Below are 9,269 nucleotides of genomic sequence, written 5' to 3' on the forward strand. Positions count from 1 at the left end.
TCATTTGAGGTAGGCACCGATCTGATTTACATGAAGGGGGTGCTGGGGTGGCACCTGGGTGGCTTAGTCAGTTAAGCGTCCGACTTCGGCTCAGGTCATGATCTCACGGTTCCTGAGTTCGAGCCCAGCGTCGGGCTCTGTGCTAACAGCTCAGAGCCTGGAGCCTTCTTCGGATTCTGCGTCTTCCTGTCTCTCGGCTCCTCTTCTGCTCATGCTCACTCGCTCTCTTGCTCTCTCTCTCTCTCAAAAAAAAAAAAAAAAAAAGGTGGGGAGGCTGGGACGCAGGGAGGGAAGTCACTGACCCATGGGCATGGGGTGACGTCCAGGTGAGTGGTGGTCGCTCACCCTGGCCCCTGGGACTCCAAATCTCTCTGCAACCATCCCTGCCTCTTCTCCCCTTCCCACGCCCTCTCCGTGGCAGAGGCTGACAGGCCATGTCTGTTCCCTGTTGGCTTCCTCGAGATCCTTGATAAATGCTTTAATTGTGTCACCTGTTATATACCTCTTTAAAGTTATCTGTATCTGGGGCACCTGGGTGGTTCGGCTGGTTAAGCGTCCAACTCCTGATTTCTGCTCAGGGCACAATCCCCCGGTTTGTGAGTTCAAGCCCCGAGTCAGGCTCTGTGATGACAGTGCTCAGCCTGCTTGCTTGGGATCCCCTGTCTCTCTCTCTCTCTCTCTCTCTCTCTCTCATAAATACATTTTTAAAAACATTATCTGGATCGGGGCACCTGGGTGGCTCAGTTGGTTAAGCATCCAACTTCGGCTCAGGTCATGATCTCAGGGCTCGTGACTTCGAGCCCAGTGTCAGGCTCTGTGTTGACAGCTCAGAGCCTGGAGCCTGTTTCAGATTCTGTGTCTCCCTCTCTCTGCCCCTTCCCCAGCTCACACTCTGTCTCTGTCTCTCTCAAAAATAAGTAAGCATTTATATATATATATATATATATATATACACACATACAAGTAAGCATTTATATATATATACACATACACATATAATCTGGATCAATACATCTGTTATGGACTTCAAGCTCATTAAAATATTGAAACACACTGTATTCTGTATGCAGACACTTGATAAATTACATTTTTGCCCCAACTGTATTTGTAAAGCTTTCGAAACAGCTTAAATGCCTAATACGTTTAGCCGCATTAATAACTGAATTAACAAACGTTGGTATAACCATTCAATGGAGTAATTTGCAGCACATGGAAATGATGGTGATAAAGGCTATAATCACATGGAGAATACTTATGACAGATAAAACAGTGAGTGAAAAAAAGAAGCATATAAAATGACACATATCGTATGTCAGAATTATGGAAAAATTAGTCTACACATGAAAACAGACACACAGGAAAAGCAAAAAGAATATTACAACGAAATGCTGATAACTGTTGCATTTAACAGTGGTTATTAATGTACTGGAGCGAGTTTTTTCTTTTTCCTTTTCTTTTATTCTATTTTTAAAATGGTTTGGGATCATGTTAGTTTCAGACTGAAAACATGTTATTTATTTAGAAAGTTGTTTTGTTTTGTTTTTTCTGAAAGTAAGAATGATGGATTGGGGCCCAATTTCGTATGATTTATGCTACTACCTAATCATCTGCATGTCAGGCCTGGCTCCCTGGCTCTGTACATCCCTTAAGATGAAAGCTACCTGGCCGAGGAGGCTCTCCTGAAGTCTGCCTGCCGTTGGCCAGATGCATTTTACAGATCAAGCACTTTAGGCTTTGTCTTATAAATTAGGAGGAGCGGAGATGAAAAGAACCGAGCGTCTTGAGGTTTTAATACAAATTCTGCCAACAGAAAAGTTCTATCACTTTCTAAAGGCAGCGCTGTCCATCAAATGCTCCCCGGGGACGTGGAACCGCTTGGTCAGTGAGCTCCAGATAAAAGCAGCTCATGATCAGAACGCCTCCTCTCTGCAGTGGCCAGTGCCGCTGGGTACGTCATCGCTCTCCGGCCTTTGAGAGGATTCTGGCATTCTCGTAGGGGTGTGCCAGATTGGAAGCGAGCCTCGAGGGACATAAAAACGTCAATGGATAGCTGGGAAGAAGCCCTCAGAAGAAGCTGGGGTGAAACTCTATTTCTTTCTTTCGCGTTTATTTATCTTTGAGAGAGAGCACGCAGGGGACGGGCAGAGAGAGAGGGAGACAGAGGAGCCGAAGAAGGACGCGCAGTGTCAGCACAGAGCCGGACGCAGGGCTCGAACTCAGGAGCCATGGGATTGTGACCTGAGCTGAAGTCGGACACTTAACCAACTGAGCCACCCAGGAGCCTCCGTTACACTTCTGCTCCACATGTGCCTGACTTGGGTTTTAACATCAAGAACTCTCACCCAGTGCCACAGACCTACTGACTCAGAACCCGGAATATAACAGGTGCCCCGGGCGACTGACAGGCACACAGAGGGCTGGGAAGCACCAACCAGCAGAGCTCTATGAAGGCCAGCCCAGGATTTTATGAATAAGGTGAAGAGTTGACGGTGGTCTTTAGCTTTCAAGAACCATTTTAGCTGATTTTACAAACATCACCCCGAAGTACATGTGACTGTCGCGGGACGCACGGGCTCAGTCATGAGGATGGTGATTGCCTGTGGGGGTGGAGAGCACTCTGGGAGGCTTTGCGGAGGGGACAGGCAGACAGGGAGTGGAGGGGAGGAAATGGACATGAGCTTCTGTAGAGGAGGGGTTGGGGATCGAGAGAGCTGGAAGGTGGGCCTGAGCAAACACATTTAAAGGGATGCCTTCCTCATAGCTGCATCTGACCCAGATGTGCCTTTCTTTCAGGCTTAGAAAACTGAATCCCTTCCTGTGCTTTGCCCCCCGAACTTGCAGACAACCACTCGGAAGAGAAAGGACTTCAACGGCACTGGACCAAGCCAGGGACATGAGGGGCAGGAAATCCAGTGACCTCCACCTCTCCTCTCTAATGCTGCTGAAAAGAAGAGTTCTTAGGGATAGCAGAGACTTGCATTTTTCCTTTAGGTTGTTTGTTTGTTTGTTTGTTTGCGTGTATTTTTTTTGGTTGTTTGGTTTTAAAGAGGGAAGTTTTATTTTTGCTCAGGTCAACCTTCTCTCTACCTAAAAAAAATTAAACGTGGAACAATACACAGGTTTCAGAAAGGGTGCTTCAGGAATAAAAAAGCTTCTGGAGTTTTGTGCAAGGCTACGCACACACCTTGGGCGGCTCCAGACCTTACTGGCCACAGCAGAAGTATCCAAATTCAGAGTTAGAGGCTAAGGCATGTAGTCTCACCTGAGTTTCCAGAATCCCCAGACACCGTCCTAGGCATTCCTCATCAGACAGGCATCATAATGAATGCCTGTGATCTTTCCTTCCTTTCTGCGCTCTGACTTTCGATTGCATTGGGTGGAAACCATCTCTTGGCACTGCAAGTTATTAGGCGAGAGAGGCACAGATTTATAAGTCTTCCTTCTTAGGAAATTACATATACCGACAACATATTTCATACAACATACTCCATATTTTTGTGGCAGGTGCAGAAAGAATTCAAGTACATTGGTTCTAGGGAATGAAAACAGTGAGTTTCTTCTTCCTAAAGTCTTTGAAGAAACAATTTATAAGGTACCAATCTCTTGGATCTGAGAGCTGTACTCTCCAAACTATAACCAGACCATCAAGAATCTGCTGGAGGAGCCAAGTCTAAGAAAAAGTTCCTAAGAAAACTGGACAACCTGGTAGGGGAGAGAAAATATCTGGGGCTGAGAAATAAAATTGTGTTGACATACCATTGCCATACACCTAGCACCACTATAAAGACAAACTACACCGTTCTCCAGAGGAATATGGCAATTCGTCATCCCACACTACACTCGTGAGCCCAAGCAATGCTAAGCCAAAACCCCACAAAGCCTACACTTGGCAGCATGAAGGCTGAAAAGCACATTACTGGCCGAAAATTGTCGTGGATTAAATTCACATTAATTCATCTTAAGCCCCATAATATCTTGTCTGGGACGGACTGAAAAATGTTTGACTGTTCCGCACCAGAGACGGTAGATTCATGCCTCTGCTGAGTTTTGGGAGGCTGCCGACGAGCCCAATCTATCTGTTAGAGAGATGAGATGAGATCGGTCTTTTTGAGAATAAGCAACACACAGGTCTTCAGGTCTGCGTCCACGCATACTATGCGTATTTTGATGAGGAACTGAGTTCTTGATAGAAAAGTAACTTTTTTTGTTTTAAGTAGGCTTCGCGCCCGGCGCAGAGCTCAACTTGGGGCTCGAACTTAGGACACGGAGATCAAGACCTGAGCTGAGATCAAGAGTTGGGAGACTTAACCAACTAAGTCACCCAAGTGCCCCCCCAAAATAACTTTTGTTTATATTAATGCATTTCGGATGGCTTACGTATTAGTTGTCTCAGGCTGCTATAACAAAATACTGCAGTGTGCCTAAACAACAGACACTTATTTCGCATAGTTCTGGAGGCCAAGAGTCAAAGGTCAAGGTGCCGGCAGATTCGGTTTTGGGGAGGGGCCCAATTCCTGGCTTGCAGATGGCCGCCTTCTCAGTGTGTCTTCCTGTGGCATGGGGAGCGAGAGAGAATTCGAGCGAGCTCTGGTCTCACTCACTTGCTCTTCTTATGAGGACACTAATCCCACCCTTGGGGCCTCACCCTCATGGCCTCATCTGAACCTAATTCCTTCCAAGGGCCCCACCTCCAAATACCATCACGTTGAGGGTTTAGGGCCTCAACATGTGAATGTAGGGAGGACACAGACATTCAGACCACAACAACTTCCCAATGGGAAGATGTAACATGAACTAACACTGTCACAGAGGTTCTCTGAGCCCTCCACAACAGTTATCCGGTATTCATTTATGCACCCACAAACACTTCTGGGCTGCCACGTTAGTTATACCCCTTGGACGCAAGCAACATCCACTCACGCTTCGACTTAAAACCACGGCTTCCTGTTGTCTTTCAATTAAAGCCAACCCCCTTCACGTGGCTGACAACACCTGAAATTCGGGTTTGTTATTTCTCCAACCCAGCTCTCCCCACGTTTTCTTTCCCACAACCTAACGCATCTTTCCGCCTCTCTGGATTGTGCAACACCGCCCTTGGCTCGTCACGATTGCATCCTCTAGCCATCTCGTTGACCCGCTAACCCCTCCTCAACCAGCCAGGCCCAGCTCAAACACGGAACGTTCAGAGATGGGACGACACCCATCTTTACCGTGGGGCCCGGTGGAAAGTTGTACAGAGAAGGCGGGATTTGAGCTACAAGAAAGGACAAGTTGAATTTCCATAAGGAGGGCCGGTGGGTGCACACAGGCCTGTGGGGCCAGATCAGTCAGAAGCCATCTTGGAGGCACTAACACTTGTGCCAAGAATGGACCCTGGGGCGCCTGGGTGGCTCAGTCGGCTAAGCTTCCGACTTCGGCTCAGGTCGTGATCTCACAGTTCGTGAGTTCAGGCCCCTCATCAGGCTCTGTGCTGACAGCTCAGAGCCTAGAACCTGCTTCGGATTCTGTGTCTCCCTCTCTCTCTGCCTCTCTCCCACTTGCACTCTCTCTGTCTCTCAAAAATAAATAAACATTTAAAAAAATTAAAAGAAAAGAATGGACAGTCGCCTACTTTACAGGATTCATAGGCCGCCAAGCATCGATTTTCATAGGAAGAGGAATCGGGTCTAAATATTTTAAAGACCTTTTCAACTAAGGTAACTCTGAGGGCACGTGAATTATGCAAGCAGAGAGTTTCGGCTTCCTGTCTGCGACTCCAGAGTGCGCTCGGGACAGTTTATTTGAGATCTTTCTTAGTTATTTTCACGGAAGAGGGGGCCACACGTCCCCTTCATGCTCCCCTAGAATAGTTTCCAAATACGTACTAGAAGGCCAAAACACAGCAGCTAACCATCTATCTGGCCTCTGAGCCAGGTGTGTGTGTGTGTGTGTGTGCGTGCGCGCGCGTGTGTGTGTGCGTGCGCGCACGCGTGTGCACGTGCATGTGTGTGCACGTGCACGGGTGCACACGGGTGTGTGCAAGCACGCGTGTGTGCTGGTCACGACAGGCTGGAAGGGAGGTGCGGCGGGACAGGCCAAGCGAGCCGCGTTCCCGAACGTGGGCAGCGTGTCCGTTCGGACGCTGGCACAGCACGGTGGGGCTCGGGGAGCGCATTACCGGGGAATCACTTCAGCCGGGCTTCCCTTTCACCCGCTGCAGACGGAGCGTAAAAATATCTCCAGCGGGCATTCTTCCCGAACAGGGGAGGCAATTCACTTTTCAGGGGAAATGCCCTGTTGAAAGAAAATGAAGTCCCCTGGGGGAAGGCGGGGGAGGGGTGTGTCGGACTCCACGGAGGTTCAGGTCCTAAGGTGCTGGGGCAGGGGGGGGGGGGGGGGGGGCAAAGAGTGTCCAGTTGCCTTTGAGAGACCAAGAGAGGAATGTTGAGGTCTGACACCCCTCTGCAGGGGAGGGAGGCTGACTGAGGGAAGGTGAAGTTCTCCTCCGGCCAAGCTGCCGATTCCTCTTGTGAGGCCCGGGGCCAGCCCGGCAGCTGGCTGCCCCCCGGGCCCCGCCCGGGGACTTTCTCGGGGACAGAGCCCCGGGCCCACTCTGGCTCCTGCTTCCTGCGACAGCCACTCGGGTGCCCACGCCTCAACCAGGCGTATTTTCAAGCCACCCAAAAATAACAACATCTGATACGAGGCCTCCGAAGGCTTTGGCCGGGGTCATGTTACCAAATTCTTGACTCAAGGACTGTAAATGAGAACTCCTTTTTTTTTTTTTTCCAGTCAGGCTATTTTTTTCCCTGTTTCTTTTCTCGAGCTGTTGGGAGAACCCCAACCAAGGAATCAGTGCTTAATGGGTCATGGGGTATAAATAGTAGTGTTGAGACCATAACACAAGGCTCTTTGTACTATCATGCAACTAAACCTAAAAAAAAAAAAAAAAAAAAAAAAAAAAAAAAACTTCCAGACAGACCAGCTAACATACCAGCATGGGGCTCTCTGGGGGAGTGTGTGTGGCATTGCTGACCACAGGCTACATTCTATATTTGTCCACTCCAGCGCTCCACTACTGAAGTCTATTTACAGCCTCACCGTGTACACAGGATACCCTATTCATGAAGTAGGTACTCAAAAAAAAAAAAACAAAAAACCATTCCATATATATTTTTGTGCCGCCGATAGTTCATACACATAAGCTGAAGCGACAAAAGTCAACACCGAAGCGGGAATCCCAAGCTTTGTGAATATCTTCTTGCTTGTCAACGGGCAGCAAATGGGGACGAACGTACCTGTTCCCTGAAAGTTGGCTCGAAGTCACGTGAGGTGCGGCTTCGAAGCTTAAGAGATGGAATCTGGGGGGCTTCTTTGCTGTGAGGCACTCTTTAAATATGAGCGATTGTCCTAATTAAACTAAATTTCCATCACGGGGTCAGTTCTTTGCTGAAGCGAAAGGAGACGATCCAAAGGATCTATTAATTTGCCACCAGTCATTGTATTTGGAGACCCTGAGGGATCCTGAAAATGGATTAATTACGACAGGCCTGACGGTGGATTTCTGGGCGATTATGGTATTATAAGGGATGCCAATTTTCATGTGACAGGGAAATTCATAGACTCTAACACAAGTCCTGTTATGATAGGAGAAGGGACCAGGCCGAGGGACACGTGACTTAGCAGCTGACGAGTGCAACAATTCTCAGAATTTTGTGGCTCAGAATGTGTGCTGGCTACCAAGAACTGCGATTTTAGAAATAGAAAGTTCAGACGGCGAGCCCACTGGGCAGAAACTCGAATTCTTGGTTCAGGAACATGCCCGGAGGCGCTCAGGGCTGGGCCGAGGTTCTGGCCATTCAGCGTCCTATATTTAAATTCTGAGCCTGTCGGCAAAATAATAATAATAGTAATAATAAATCTCCTGTGGCAAAGAGCCTCTTTCTTTTGTGGGCTCTCCTACAGGACTTGTCGGGCAAGATAGACCTCTGGGCTGCCGTGATCCCGCCTCCCCATCTTCCGGTGGGTGGTATGTGGGACAGCGTGGGAGGTGACACTTCTGCTCAAGCGGTTGGATTAACCAGAACATTAGCGGGAGAACAACACGGTGGGGGGCAGAGTGGGGTTCAGGCCGCACTGCGGAGGTACCTCAGAGGTGATGCCACCTGTTAACGAGGGTTCGTATTCTGGTAGCCGGTATTGGAGCTGTGTCGCCGGAGAGAAGGGAAGAAGGGTACAGGCAGAGCTGTTGGGTCCTAGCTCACACAGAACACGGGGAGGGGAGCCACACTCCGAGACCGAGGGCTGCCCGTTGAGCGCCTACTTAGCAGTAGGCAGGAGCCAGTGCTAAGCGCTTTCCATAATCATCTCGTCCAGCGTGCACAAACTCCTCGTGATGCCGGTGCTTTGCTTATGCCTAGTCGACACACGGGGACAGAACCACGGCAAAGAGCGTGTCCAAGACCACATGGCTAATGGCACTGTGGAGGCAGAATTGGAATCCAGACTCTTTGATGTCAAAACCCAGGCTATTCCTGACTCGGCCGAACGTCTTCCTCTCTCCGTACCTCACATTCTAGGCACAGCAGTGCATCTAGGACTCAGGATATCTCAGGGGTGAAGTCAGAGGAACCTCAGGGAGAAGAGGTCATAGTGCCATACGGCCCCCAGGACTGGCCCTGGACGGGGGGCTCCTGGCTCCCCTCCGTGCTGTGAGTGCCTGTCATCCTTGCTGGACAGAGATCAGGAACATCTGGGCCCGGAGCTGGGGACCTTCGAGCTGAGATTTCAGCTGGGTCTCTGTGCCGTAAGTTGATGAAAAGAAAATCTGCACTTCGGGACATTTGCACATACCCATGAAATCGTATTTAAAAAGATCCTGATTGCCAAAGATGAAAACGCGCCCGTTTTCATCCTCCAGCTTTAAATGGAAACTAAGACAAGCTTGTGGTTCCACTGGGAATCGAACCCAGGATCTTCTGCGTGTAAGGCAGATGTGCTAACCGCTACACCATGGAACCTGAAGACTCAGCTCCTGGCTCAAAGAGCATGTGCTATACAGTCCTGTGTTTTCACTTTTCCCGGCTCATCACCTGCCGTCAATCAGTTGGGAAGAAAATGAGCCCCCTGACACATCCCAGGTCACAAGCCCACCTCACTCGCCTCACTTCATCTCACCTCCTAGGCATTCTATCATCTCACATCCTCGCAGGAAGTACAATAAGATATTTTGAAAGTGAGATCACATTCACGTAACTTTTATTACAGTATAGGCTTATAGTTATTCGATT

The 9,269-nt window shown here is 49.0% G+C and overlaps 1 non-coding gene across 1 annotated transcript; it reads right to left on the reverse strand.

Moving 5' to 3' along the window:
- Nucleotides 1-8,926: 8,926 nt before the first annotated feature.
- On the reverse strand, nucleotides 8,927-8,999 carry TRNAV-UAC. The gene has a single exon. It is a non-coding gene; the product is annotated as a tRNA-Val (tRNA).
- Nucleotides 9,000-9,269: the final 270 nt, after the last annotated feature.

The sequence above is a fragment of the Lynx canadensis genome, chromosome D2 (genome assembly GCF_007474595.2).
Source record: "Lynx canadensis isolate LIC74 chromosome D2, mLynCan4.pri.v2, whole genome shotgun sequence".
Lineage (NCBI taxonomy): Eukaryota > Metazoa > Chordata > Mammalia > Carnivora > Felidae > Lynx > Lynx canadensis.